Source organism: Hippopotamus amphibius, chromosome 5 (genome assembly GCF_030028045.1).
Source record: "Hippopotamus amphibius kiboko isolate mHipAmp2 chromosome 5, mHipAmp2.hap2, whole genome shotgun sequence".
NCBI classification, from domain to species: Eukaryota; Metazoa; Chordata; class Mammalia; order Artiodactyla; family Hippopotamidae; genus Hippopotamus; species Hippopotamus amphibius.
In genome coordinates, this window is record NC_080190.1 from 105,814,546 (window position 1) to 105,829,259 (window position 14,714).

At 42.6% G+C, this 14,714-nt stretch overlaps 1 protein-coding gene across 2 annotated transcripts in view; it reads left to right on the forward strand.

The window, feature by feature from the left end:
- Nucleotides 1–1,766: 1,766 nt before the first annotated feature.
- PAG1 (phosphoprotein membrane anchor with glycosphingolipid microdomains 1) overlaps nucleotides 1,767–14,714 on the forward strand; it is a 139,291-nt gene continuing 126,343 nt past the window's right edge. For both annotated transcript variants that reach the window (XM_057735457.1, XM_057735458.1), the window contains exon 1: nucleotides 1,767–2,252. The gene's annotated coding sequence lies outside the window, so the exon portion shown is untranslated. The remainder of the gene's footprint in view (nucleotides 2,253–14,714) is intronic.

A 14,714-nucleotide genomic window follows, 5' to 3' on the forward strand; every position in this document is an offset into this window, starting at 1 on the left:
TATGAGTGTTGCTCGCTCTTTGAACCTCTCAGTGAAGCCTGCACTATGTAACTGTAATGTCCTAAGACTGGGATGCTCTTAGGACAACATTTTGCATCCCAGTGTGTGGAGCTGCAAAACTAGGGTGAAGGCACAAAATAGATTATTTCCCTCCAAAAGTGAAAGCTTTTCTAACTCAAAACTTAGGCACAGCCTTTAAAGAATGTCAATAATAAAAGAGAAACCATTTTCCTTGTAAGATCTGAATCATTTTCCTTAGAGTTATAGAAGCTGCGTCTAACACTCAGATCTGTACTCTCTTTCAAATTCTACTGTCTGAGCGAGTCAACTTTTTTAAATCTGTAAATTGAGCATAAATCTTTTTTATCCAATTTACTAGACCATTGTGAGATTTCAGTGAGGTAACGTATCTGACGTACCACACATTCGTAAGTTCTGGAACACCTGAGTTTCACTCTGGGCTACTGGGCAGGGGACCAAATCTGGTTCCTGGATCTTCTTCTCCAAGGCACCTTTCCAGGACCTAGGCTGAGTCCAAGGTTTGTTTGCTGCTACATACCCTTCCCTCTGTGATGCTCTATGGAACAGGCCATCTAACATCCCTTACTCCATCACTTTGCTCCCTACACCCATACCTCCACTCCTCATCAGCCTTCTTCGTAGGCCAGATTTAAGCCTCCTTTAATGATATGTGTAAGGAATACAACATGTGTGTTGTGTGTGTTTTATATACTTTTCCTAAGTAATGCATAATAATTGTAGAAAATTTGGACTAGTCAGGTAAAGCACCAACTGGAGTTGGACTTGGGAGTCAGATGTCCTGAGTTCAAAACCAGACTTAGTGCTTCTCACTGCAAAGGTCATTCCCAACTTCTAGTTGCTGGTCTAATATCCTGAAGTTTGGTTCAAACAACACCTATATCAGGCTCATCTAGAGTGCTCCTTAGGATTCCAGAACCCCACCTCTGCCCAGAGGCTAAACCATAACCACTGTAAATAGGGCCCCGGAATATGCTCTGTATTTTAGAAAGCTACTCAGGTGATTCTCACACAGATTAGTACCTCTGCTCTAGGATCGCCATCACACTTCGAGTAGCAAAGACAGAGTGGTCTAGATTTGCAGCGCGGACATCATCTGAGAGCTCCTTAGACATGAAGAATCTCCCCATAGCACCCAAACCTACTGAATCAGAACCAGCATTTTAACAAAATCCCCAGAAGATTCTGTCACACATTTCAGAAGCTTTGCTGCACCTTGGTATCACCTGGGAAGCTTTACAACCTAATGATACCTGCGCCGCATCCAGAAATTCTCATGTACTTATTATTCTGGATCCTGGGGTGCAGCAAGGGCAAAAGGGCTCTTACTAGCTCCGTAAGTTGTTTTAACTTACAGCCAAGGTACATTGTGCCTTCAATCCCAGTTCTTTACGGTGAAACTATAACCTGAGTTAAATTGGCTTTTGTTGGCTTGCCCCTCGCCCTAAGGATCGCTTAGAGTAAACAGTGCTTTTTAAGGGACAATGGATTCTGGAGACAAACAAATGCAACCACACAGCTGAAGGTTCACAGAACCCCGGGCGGGAGACTTCCTGTACCTTCCCTCGAGGGCGCAGCGCGTGGCGCCGGGGTCCGCCCAGCGCCCGCACCCGGCCCCGCCCGGAGCACCCCCTCCCCGCCCCACCCGGCCCCGCCCCGCCCCGCCCTCCCCCGTGACGTGCCGCAGCGGGCCGGGCTCATGCGCACTCGCTCCCCGCGCCCCGTACGGCCGCACCGCCTCGGAGCCTGTCATTCTCCGCGGCGCGGCGCCGAGTGCCGACTGCGGCGCCTGCCTCCCCGGCCGCCTGCCCGCCGGCGCGCCCGCGATGTGACCGACCGCCTGGGAGCGGGCTGGCAGCTCTCCCCGCCGCAGCGCCTCGGCTTTTCCCTGGCCGCCTTCCTCGTGGAGCCGCGGTTCCCGCGGAGCCGGAGACACGCACCAGGGGCTCGAGGCGCCGCACTCCGGGGCGGGCGGCAGCTGCCGCGCTCGGGACCGCGCGGCCGGGTGCAGCTACTGTCGCCGCCGCCGCCGCCGCCGGGCGGTGCGCCCTGGCGAGTGCCGGGCACCGCGGGCACCGCAGAGCCAGGGCGGCTGGTGCAGAGCGGCAGCGCCTCGCCCCGCACCCGCCGCCGCCCGGGCAGTACGGGGCCAGCGGGGCTGTGCGCCCCCGGAGCGCGGTCCCCCCAAAAAGCTCCCTGTCGCCTGCGTGCCAGTAAGTTGACTGTAGTTTCTGAAGTTGGTGGGCGCCACGGGAAGGGGAGGTTCGTTTTTATTACCTTCACGTCGTGGGAAGCTGGGGGTGGCACCTCTTGTCAGAGGTGAGTTGGGGAATTGAAGGTGCGATGCCGCGGACGGGGCACGCACGGAGAGGCTGCAGTCCCGGGCGGGCTGGCTCCAGCCTCCGCTGAACGTGCCAGTTGGAAATGTGCTGGGAGAGGACAGGTGCTCTGAGGACATTTCGCCTGCTGCTGATTGCACATTCCGAGCCCACTGATTGTGTGTGTGTGTGTGTGTGTGTGTGTGTGCGCGCGCGCGCGCCGGCGGGGGTGAGCGGGGGGTACGGGGGTCTTGTCACCTCCATCCCGAATCCTCGAGGGAGTGACTCCAGTAATATTCCTGGGTGCGATAGAGCTTAGGGGATGGGGGCTAAGTCATTCCTTCTCAGGCCTCCAGGCTTCCCGCGCATCCCCTAGGCAGAAGTTGCCAACGTTTCCGTAATTGGAGCCCAGTCCTTTAGGGAAAAACAACTTATATGTCAACCTAGAGTTTTGTGCTATAAGGCAAATAAAATGAGAAATCCGCTCAGCGTGTGTGATTTCATACACTTTAAGAATGTGAGCAAGTCTCAAAGCAATAGTGTTCAGATGATGGCACTTGGGTTTCACCCTCACTGTCCTGCACCTCTTATGTAAGCCTCCCGGCGGGATAACTGTGTCTCTCTGCAGTGGCTGCAGCTGTGGCTCTCCATTCCATTTGTTTAAGGTTCAGCTTGAACGTATTTAATGAAAATGCTGACATGATATAGCGCCCTGCCGTCTGAAACAGAGTGCACTCTTCAAATTGGAGTGTCTTCTTCTAATAGGGAGCATGCAAGGAAAAACCCATTATATTTTTCAAGGCAGCTCCAGGAATTAGACACATAAATCATGTTTTAAAATAGCATGCATTGTGCAGAGAGCTTGCAGAGGACCCCTTTGAACACATCCCCTTTGTTTTAGAAAAAGTAGAAATTGTTCATGCCAGACAATTGTTGAGTCTGAAAGTTAAGTGTACTGATAGGCCTAATTATCTTAATAAACAAAGAGTGTGATTTATAGGTAGTTGCCCTGCCCTACTTTGAAGGATAGAATATAGAATTCTTTAACCTTTCTCGCTCATCTATCCCCTAGAGATTCCTTTTAAGCAGAGCAATAGATTATCATCATTGATGTTTAATATTTGAGTTGATTAAATTTCTCAGAGGAATACTTTGAAATACCATACAGAACTGCTATGACTTAAGACTGAATATTAGAAATAAGGAGAATATTCATATTTTTTGGTACAGAAGTCATTAGTTTAACAAAACAGACAACATTGGCTGCCCTAATAAATCTTTTTTTTAAATTTGGACTTGTAATAAACATTTAAACCAAAACTCAGGGTTGTGTTTTAATGTAAGATTTATTTAGGTACTCTTTAGAAAAAGAAGCACATTTATTTATAGTATTCTGGTACATGGAACAAGATGAACTAGTTATAGATACCTCATTTAAAAACATCATAGTTTTTTAAGGAATTCTAAGAAAATACACACAATGTTATTTCAGAAGTTGAAAAGTTAGTCAACACATTGTAGGTGGTGAGAATATCCATTGCTTATCTCTAGAAGAGATTACATCTGAGCATGGTAGCTCAAACAGGTTGACCCCCATATGCACCGTCACATCATGGTTAGGACGACAGAGTAGGGAGCTGTGCTGGTGGCTCAAGTACCATCTTTTTGAATCTGGGCAAGTCACCTAAACTCTGTGCCTCAGTGTCTTTGTAAAATGAGGATAATAGTACCCATTTTACCAAGGGACTGTGATGAGGATTAAATGAGTTCATAGATGTAGAGCTATTGAATCAGTGTCTGGCTTATTAAACTGAGTAAAATTATCATTGTGAGGAAAGGAAATTCATTTTTGGATACTGTGAACATTGAATGGCTGCTGATGGAGGTTAGCAGAGGCATTTCACATGTGTCATAGGCGAGAGGCTATGAGCATTTATTGAACACCTCCTGTTAATGCAGACACCAGCTGGTGTTTGACCTACTGTCTCTTTCGATTCCTCTCCAAGGTAGGTGGCTTCATCACCGCTTTGGAGAAGAGGAAACTGGTACTCAACAAGATCAAATAGTAGAAATCGCATTTATGATTTTAACCCATGTCTGTCTCTTTCAAACCGTGTCCTTTTTGGCCCTGCTGCCTCAACTTGCAGAGTGCTTTTTCCATCTCTTCTCTTTGAATCCTCATAATAACAGAAGAAAATGGGTACATTATTCTCTTTAATTTACAGATGAGGAGATTTACCGTAAGCAGTAAAGTATGCAAAGTGCTTAACTCACACAATAGTTCTCCATGACTGGGAACTATCATCCTTATCATAATTATTGGTGAAAAGCTTGCCTAGCTTAACGCGTGGTAGAGATGTCAGCAGGTGAAATGAGTTTTCTCCTTCCTTTTAAAGTGGATTCCATTGCTTTTTACTTCGCTATTCACATATTCAGAGAATCGAGAAAAAGAAAATGGTATGTTACAGTTACCACTGGAGGACAGCACTCCCGGGTTTGTTTCCCGCCTGCAGATGTAGTTGCAGGGTCCACACAGCCTAGTGAACCACCACAAGCAGGTCATCGATCCACAATCATTGTCATCTGTGAGCGTGAATTCAGCCCCAGCACTTAGGAGAGCACCCCTGGGGCAGAGAGAGAGAGGCCTTGCGCTTTCCTACATATTGTATTGTATGTTCAGAAATGGAGATAATTTATATTTCAAATAAGCATGCTTCCTCTGGGCCTTTGTACTAGTGTGATGGGGAGCAGTTTCAGGAGTCCTGTGTGAGCAGTCCAGTCAGCCTTCCATATATGAGGGTTTCACATCTATGGATTCAACTAACCTTGGGTTGAAAATATTTTTAAAAAATTCCAGAAAGGTCCAAAAAGCAAAACTTGAATTTGTTTTGCTCCAGCAGCTATTTACATATTTTAGCATTTACATATTTACTGTTTACATGGCATTTATACTGTATTAGGTATTATAAGTAATCTAGAGATGATTTAAAGTATGTGGGAAAATGTACTTTAAGGCTCTATGCAAATATAATGCTATTTTATATAAGGAACTTGAGCATCCACTGTTTTGGTACCCTCGGTGGTCCTGGAACCAAACCCCCATGGATTCTTCTTTGTTAAAAGTCTGGTCCGCAGCCTGTCAAACTTTTCACTTGACTTCCAAAAGTTGGCAATGATTAAAAGGCTATTTTTTTTTTCCTGTGGCTTTCTTAGATTATCATCCAGATCAACATAGTATTCTGGTCCTTGGTAAACATTTACTCTCTTTTCTAGATATAAAGTCTAATTGCCGTAAAGGGCACATAAGCCACAGACAGCTTACAGACTGATTTACTATTTAATGAAATGTGGTATCCTACGACTGAAAGGTGCTTTTAAAAGACAGATGTTCTAAGTTGGCTTTTTTTTAAAAGTCAAAACTCTCTGCACAGCATGGTGATTATAGTTAATGATACTGCATTGCATATTTGTAAGTTGCTAAGAGAGATCTTAAAAGTTCTCATTAGAAGAAAAAAAAATTGTAACTGTGTGAGGTGACGGATGTTAACTACTCACTGCGGTGATCATTTTGCAGTATGTACAAATGTTGATGCATTTTGTTATATGCCTGAAATGAGTAGCATTAGGTGTTAATTATATCTCAATTAAAAAAATAAAAATCAAATCTAAAGTCTCTGGGTGTGAGCTTCCAGGAGGGTGCCAGATAGAGTCCTTGCCATCAACTGAGTCTCTCTGTGTCTCTCTGAAATATCTTCTACTTCAGTTTTAGCCCTCCTTGTCAAAGAACCAATATTCCCTTTTACTCTTCGAAGTGCTTTTACATACATTTCAAATGCTCCTCTGCTCTGGGTCATTCCATAGTAAAAGTCTTCCTCGGTCACTTTTGTGACTCGAGCTGGGTCCATCACTTACTTTTAACTCATTCTTTAGACTGTATATAGTTCTGTTTTCTCTTTTGTTTATGTTAACTGTTTATTTCCTTATCTGTGGCCACCTCGAAATCTCCAAATAACTTTCCTCCAACATCCAGCTATTCTTGCTGTCAGAAGGTATATGTACAAGAAATGCAAGCTAATGTCAATATGGATGAAGTGAATGGAGACCCTTTACTCTCCCCAGTCATCTCTGCTGTGTTGAATTATCCTCCCTTTGGGCTTGGGACATCGGGGGCTGATTGTGTTTCTCGAGCTCTCGCCTCATACATCCGGGAGAAACGCGTTGGAGGTAATACGCCTTGGAGGTTATTCCAGTCTTGGTCCTCCAAGCAAGCTGTTCACGTGCAACATGGCAGAGACAGTCCCTCAGGACTGGGGTGTTGCTGAATTTGAGGGTGAGGGGTGGGTGTGGGGAAAGATAGCTCCGAGCATGATTTATCTGCCACATCCTTACTGGATGGAGTGAGAAGCTGACACAGGGCCCTTGCTGTGGGCTGGCTGCCATGCTAAGAACTGTACATACGGTATTTACTTGAATCCCCAGTGACCTTATGTGGTTACATTGTTATCCTTTTTTGCACAAGCGGAAACGGGGCCTTGAGAGGTCAGAGTACTTGTCCAGGATCACTAGTGAGTGGAGCCCAGGAGTCTGATGAGGCCTAGCATTGTACTGCATCCAATCTGGGGGGCCTTCATGATGGTTCAGCTATGTCGTGTAGATATCCTATATTGTGCTTCTCAAAATAATCCTATACTGTCTCACTCCATCCCCACAGTGACCCTGGGATAGAACTAAAGGGGTGGTAGAAAGGTCTGTGCCCACCGTCTTCCAGATCTTTATGGAGGAAGAGCTTAAAGCTTAGTTCATGCAGTGAGCTCGAAAAAGAAGCCCCCGTGTTAGCCCTGTGCAATAGGAAGCATAAAGCCTTCCACTGATAATGGGACACGGTGGAGAGGTGTGCGAACTTTATCTGTGTTTGATGTCACATACTTATATCTTTCTTATCGAAGAGAGAAATGTGGCAATCTGAGATTTTCTCAGGTGATTTCTAAAAAATTACATCAAAAATGATTTAATCAGCAATGAACATTGCTACAGCAGTGTTGTGTGTCGTTCCCAATAAGACGATGGTTTTTAAAGTAAATGAACACGTATGTCTCACAAGTAAGGTGCAAGCGTGTTGTCTCAGAAAAGGGACATTGCGTCCGATCTTCTGTGTCTGCATCGCAGGCTCCCTGACTCCACTCGAAACGCAGAGGGAAAGGGCAGAATTTAAAACCAACGTGTGATAGTTTCACAACCCTTTCCTTGAGCCCCACCTTCTCTATTTTTTCATGATTTCACACTGGAGCCAACGTTGGTTGCAGAGGTCTCTGTATTTTACAGCTGCCCTTTGGTAAGAAGTACTTTTCCCAAATAAAACCCATTTTAAAAAAAGCTTTTCATATCCGTTGGGTTTTGAGTTACTATTTTTGTTGTTGTTATAATATTGTAGTATATCGTACTAATGCCTCACCCACTCCCCCTCCTTGGTTTTATAGAACTGTATAATTTTCAAGCCTGTGAGTGACTAAAAACTTAGGAAAAAATCAGTTTTCTAAGTGTGGATTTTATGGAAGGGGACAGGGAAATTTGTCCTGATTGGGGGGGCCTTTACTTACTAAACTGCAGAGCACTTGAAACCCTGTGTCCCTTATGGAGTAGGCAGGTGTTTTTAAAAAAGTGTTTTAATTGATCAACAGCAGCTTTGTACTTTTCTATTTCATAGGACTCGGTCCCTGCATGTCATATCTTGTATTCTTTGTAAGTGATCAACTACAATTGATTTTCTAAAAGTACCCAAAGGTGTGACTAGTCAGCATTGCTGTATCTGTCATTTTAGTCTTCAGGGAGCCCCAGGGTTGCATATGGAAGCCTTTCTTGTAAATTTGTTCTCCGAGGATTGAAGGGCATTCAGATGGGTCCTTGGGGTTCAGGTCTTGCTGTATTTGTGACTCAATCATTGCTGTTAATGCTGTGTCCACTCACTGTGGCTTTTCACCCCGACTCGTACTCATTCCTCCATCACCTCACCTCCATGTGGTTGAACCTGCTGAAGCTACTGGGAAACGTTAATGTTGAAGCAGTTCATGTTATAGGTCAGAGGCAATAAAACCACACAGACAATTTTTTAAAAAACTATAAAAAAGCCAATCTGTAACTTGGCTACACACAAGAACACCACCACTTCTGTATTTAGCACTTGGGAATTGCAGCCAGAGTGGGCTTAGGATATTTTCCATGACACCTTCTCAAAAGAGCTGTGAACCTCTCATTCGCACATAATCAGTCACTAGCAGCTTGGCAGTGTTTGAGTCAAATTTAGTTGGAGTGATATTTACTCATTTATACATTCACCAGATATATATTGATATACCAGGCATAGTGTTAGATGAAGAAACCTCAGACATGAGAGGATTCCTTTCACTTCCCTCAAGAATCTCAGTCTTGGGAGGGGAAAAGATGCTTAACAGCAGTTGGAACCAGTGCATAGAAGATGCTGGGATCTATTAGAGGTACCTGACTCCAAAGAGATGATTTTTCCTTAGGGAATAGGGCTGGATCTGAGTCTGGAAGAGCGAGTTGGAGGGAACCAGGCAGCTGAGGATGGGAATGAGCTGGCAAAAGTCATTCTGAGCAGAGGGAACAGGGGAGAGCAGTGCAGTGAGGGCGCTGAAGAGGGCGGTACGTCTGTGGAACAGCTGTTTTTTCCCCCCTGTGGCTGGTGCTCATCAGGGGCAGTAGGTGAGGCTGGAAATGGAGAGTGGAGGCTGGAGCCACTTTGAGAAGGGTCTTGTGGGCCATATTTGGTCCAGATGAGTTTGAGCACTTCAGGTTGTGCTTTTAGAAGGATTGCTCTGGGTGTGTTGTAGAGAATGGATCAGCTGTGAGGATGGTGGTGTGGAGAAGAGCAGCTGTGTGAAAAAAGCTGTTGAGTCCTAGTGTGGATTTAAGGTCTGAACTTCGACTGATCAAGGCGAGGGGATCGGAGAAAGAGAAAAAAGCAGGGAGAGGATGGTGACTTCAGGGATGGATGATTCCCAGGGCTGTGGCTCGGGTGACTGAAAGGACAGATGTGTCCTTGGTCGTGATAGTGAATGCAGTGGATGGTGCACTATGCGGGAGAAGGTGGTGAATTCAGGTGTGGATTTGTGTAATGTGAGGCATCAGAGGGACACCCAGGGCCTGAGATTCAGTGGACAGTTGCACAAGCCTGTGGTTCTGGAATTCAAGGCAGAGGCTGAACTGGAGGTATAGGTTTGCAAGTCTTCTGTGTATTTGAAGTTGTTGTTGAGGTTGCGATCTGCCTGGGAGGGTGCATAGAATGAAAAAAAGATGAAGGCGGAGGTGGCAGAAAGAAGAAAGGGAGATGAGATGGTAAGATTAAGTGAGGGAAGTTTTTGACAAGTGCTTGGACACAGAGTGGCAGAAGCCAGAGACAAAGCAGGGTGAGGTGCCTGGTAGAATGGGAACCAGTGACAAAAGGAATGAAATAGAAAGAAAAGGCAGAGTGCAAGGGGGCAGGTCTGACTGTTAACTCACTTGCATCTGTACCAGTGATGGTGGCTATTTCTCATATAAGCTTTCAGGGCCTGTCAATAAGTATTAAGACCCACTATGTGGAAAGTGGATGGGGAGTGGGGTAAAGGAACGAAAGAAGAAATAAAATCATAAATAAAGCATGATCCTTGATCTCCAGCTGCTTATAGGATAGAATTGTCCTTTCTTGTTTTCCTTTTTCATTCATTTTTCTCCTTCGTTGACAGCAGGAAACACGTGGGAAAGTGGGACGAATGAAAGAATCACTTTCTTAGCACATAAAGTGCTTGGTTCTCCATAAGAGACATGCGTTGTTGTATCCATGAATAAGCACACAGAAAGGAAGAGTGATTAATGACACATTATTTGATAGCTTACAAAAACTAAGCTTTTATCATGGGCACAGCATCCTTGGAGGGTTGGGACCTCTGAACCAGTCAGAGTTATTAATGAGCCTTTTGGCTCATTGGTTTATTTGAGATATATTAAGTACCGTTTCCTGTAATTTTCATTTGTCTTATAAAAACAGTCATCATTAAGTTATAGACAAGCTGGAGTATTTGGGGGCTGGTGGAAATGATTACCATATGTTTTAGTTAATATCACACATTGCATTTCAGTCCTCACTTGTTTTATCCTTTGATTGTGACCTAAAGGTGGAATTACTCCCATTGTAGAAATGAGGGAACTGAGCTGCAGGGTTAGGATAACTGCATGGAAATAACATAGCTAGTAAATGGTAGAGGTCTTAGGACCTCAAATAAGGCGTTCTGATTTCAAATTCTGGCTTTTTGCCACTCCATCATGTTGCCTCTGTCTTCATGAATAGCTACTGAAGAAAAATTAGGATGTGGAATATTTAAGAGGTTTTTTAATTAGTCTGCTCAAAGCACCAATAGTGGAAACTGTATTGGCCACAGTCTTTATATTTGATGGGCCACAGGTTCTTTATGCAAATATATGTGATTAAGTAAGACTGGGGGAAAGCTTTTTTCACAGATCAACATCTTTTTCTTTCATTATCTTAAAAGCTTTAGAAAAGCATCTGAGTTATAAAGGCATTCAGCATTTTAAACTGTAAAATTATTGTAGTCAAATTTGCTGTCTGTGATACAATGGAAATTTATTTTTCAGTTGTTGCAGTGGCTGTTGCAAGTGAGGAGCGTTCTGTGTGTACATGTACATGTGCGTGTATGTGAAATAAGTAAGCCAAATTAAGTTGAAACTATTGGGTTTCCTTTTATATCATTCCTGAATTCTGCAAATACATTAAGTGATGTAGCTTGCTTTATCTTGCCAAAGCAGCTATTATGTTCCCTTTTAATGCCAAAATATTAAAGCATTTGTCTTTTTTTTAAGCAGTGTAAAATGATGCAGGATAAATCAAAAGGGCTTATTTTAGTTTTACAACTTGTGTTTTGGCTTCTGATATTCTAAAATTGTGATTTACCTGAGTTCCTACTGTTAAAGCAGATATTAACTATTAATATACGGAAGTGTTAGAATCATGAAATGTACATGAAATTTTATGGCTGTTTGAAAGTTTATGATGCTACCTTTTTTTGTTTCATAAAAAATATCTGTGAGCCTTGCTAAATGGCAATTGCCAGACGAAAGCAATTTCTAGCAAGTAGCAAAATGCTGGTACCAGTGCTTATCTTTAAATCTCAATTTCAAGCTTCATGGTGCCAATTTTACATTTTTGCTTTAGTGGAAAAAAATTGAATCCAAAAGCACTTATGCATTTGTGACATTCAGTGGGTTGATCTTTTGTTATTAGTGATGATTTTTTAAAATAACCATATGCTTATAAATTTTTTACAGTTTCCTAAAAATGTTAGGCAACTATCTTAGTTTTAGTAATTATCATTACACAGGGTGTATTGTAGTACCCTAGTCCATTGTAGTTGAGAAATTACATTATAGGCATAGGAGAATTTAAATAACAATATAAAATAATATGGTGTTTTATATGTGGTTTTATTGCATTTTATATTTATAATTATATGTGAGGAGATTCAAATGAAGTAAAATGAAAGTTAATTTGGCCATTTCATGCCTCATGTGTCCCAGTTTCATCCAAATGCAAATATGATAATCCCGGGCACAGAGTTAGTATCCTGTCGAGGCGATTTGACACTACTGTATTTACTGCTCACCACCAAGATGAATAATTAAGCTGCATTTCCCACTAATCTTTCCAGAAGTATATATTTTAGTATTATGTACTAGGAGTTTTCATTTTCTAAAAAGAGTAATTAAATTTTCTTTACCTTTTTTCTCTTCCCATTGAATTTTATTCTGACATGTTTTTTATGTTAGTGTGTACTTGACATGAGGACACATCTAAATTAGTAATCTAATTTGAATACCATAATTATGTGTACAGTTACAGCTTGATGGAATAGAGGACTTTTGCATGTTGTTTATTTTCTTTCTCATAGTGGATTTAGGAATTATATGCTTAATATTTCAGAGTCCTAAACCTGCTTATGTTTACCAATAGACATGAAGAGAAAAATACAAATATTTTCACAAACATAATTCTAAAAGACATGCTTCCTTTTCTTTTTTTTTAATTTATTTATTTATTTTATTTTTTAATTTATTGGCTGCATTGGGTCTTCGTTGCTGTGCACGGGCTTTTTGTAGTTGGGGCGAGCGGGGGCTACTCTTCATTGCAGTGCACGGGCTTCTTATTGTGGTGGCTTCTCTTGTTGAGGAGCACAGGCTCTAGGCGCGTGGACGTCAGTAGCTGTGGCACATGGGCTCAATAGTTGTGGCTCACGGGCTCTAGAGCATAGGCTCAGTAGTTGTGGCACATGGGCTTAGTTGCTCCGTGGCATGTGGGATCTTCCCAGCCCAGGGCTCGAACCCGTGTCCCCTACATTGGCAGGTGGATTCTTAACCACTGCGCCACCAGGGAAGCCCCTGTGATTCCTTTTCAAATGTTAGGAATTGACAGGTAACTGTCTACTGTACCTTTTTCTTATATGCAATAGATTGATAAATACAGAAGAGGCTGAAACCTGCAATGATGTCATTTGTAGTGCCGAAATTGTTAGTGTTGAGGTTAGGAGCGTACTTCTTTGTTGTCTGAATAAAAAACAGTGATCCTTTGCAGTAAAGTATTGAGTCTTGATAAATATTTAAGCATATTCAGGTAACGTTAAGAATATTTTTTCCTTGCTATATTATATAATAGTTACTTTGCCCAAAATATACATCTTGAACTTTTAGCATCAGCATGAAATTCCCAGTAAGAATTGACACTAAAAAGTTTGGAGAATCATTAAAAGCATACGATATGGGTACCAGCCTTTCAGATTTTGTGCCAGGGTGTGTGGGGGAGGATTGCTAAACACTGTGGTGGTTGAGAAAAATGAAACGCGGAAGTTTTATTAAAGCTTAAAACAAACTTACACTTATTTTAATAGTTTCTGTCACCACAGATCTTAACCTTTAAGTTCCAGCTGGCTGAGTGATTTACTAATAGCAGCTGCTCAGGACCTGAATTATTATGGATCATTTCCTTTGATCAATGTCCAATAGCATTTTCCAAATTGTTCTCCTAGATACAGTTCATAATAAACAGCCCAGTGCTGGCAGTGAACATGCTGCTTTTATACCGTTTCACAGCCATAGGCCATTTGACATTCGGACCCTTCCCTTATGGATTTTCCCAGCTCTGCATATCCTGAAAACCGTCAGCCTTGGGTCAAAGCAAGCCTTTTGCATCTCCACAGTTACAAGGAGAGTAGAAATAACTTCCTTTCTTCTCCCCATTATATGCCAAGGCCTGTGGTCAGAGAATCATCATTTGCTAGTCATATGCTTTTTTTCTCTTGATGTTCTCACTAGCTTTAGGAAGTGATAATATGAAAAGCACTGTCGAAACATGAACACAACAGTTCAATTTGTTCTGTCTTATACTCTCTGTTTAAAGCTATGGTTCTCAACGAAGGGTGACTTTGCCACCCGGAGGACCTGTGGCAATGTCTGAAGACATTTTTGGTTGTCACAGCTGTTGGGCGAGGGTAGTGGGGAGGGATGCGAGGGCTATTACTGACATCTAGTGAATGAGTAGAGGCCAGGGATGCCTCTATCCATCCTGCAGTGCACAAAACAGCCTTCCACGGGGAAGAATCATCAGGGTCAGAATGTCAGTAGTGCTGTGGTTGAGAAACCCTGATCTAGAAAGTAGGGAATGTCTTTTTAATTGGCTTTATATTGTTCAAGCAAGTGGAAATATGTTCAGTGGTTCTGGTAAAGAGATCCTTGCATTAAATATAATCATATATTGAATACCTACTAGGTCCTGAAAATACGGTGAAGACTATGACGTGGTCCTCAGGAGTTTCCACTGTCTTTGTGAGATGAGTGGTAGACAAAATCCTATTGTTTGATGTGATGCATGCTGTAATTAGAGAGGCATGTGTGGCATGTTAAATAGAAATAATTTCTGTTTCATTTGCTAAACATAGAGGAATATCTGGAAGAACTCATCTTCTCTGTCTAGAAGTAAAATTAGTCATTTGGGAGCAAAATTTTTCCTTTTCCCTTAATAATCAAGCGTGGGTCCAATTTATTGCACCCTTCTCCCTCTATTTGGACTGGTATTAATTTGAAACATCAGGGAAAAAGATGAGGTGTTGACAGAAAAAGTGTTACTTTAGAAATTTAGGATATTAGTTTTTTCATACCTTCATTGAGGTACAATTTACATGCCATAAAATTCTCCTGTTTTAAGTGTACAAGTCACAGATTTGTAGTAAACTTATAGAGTTATGGGACTATCCTCATGATTCAATTTTAGGACTTTTCCATCACCCCAGAAAGATT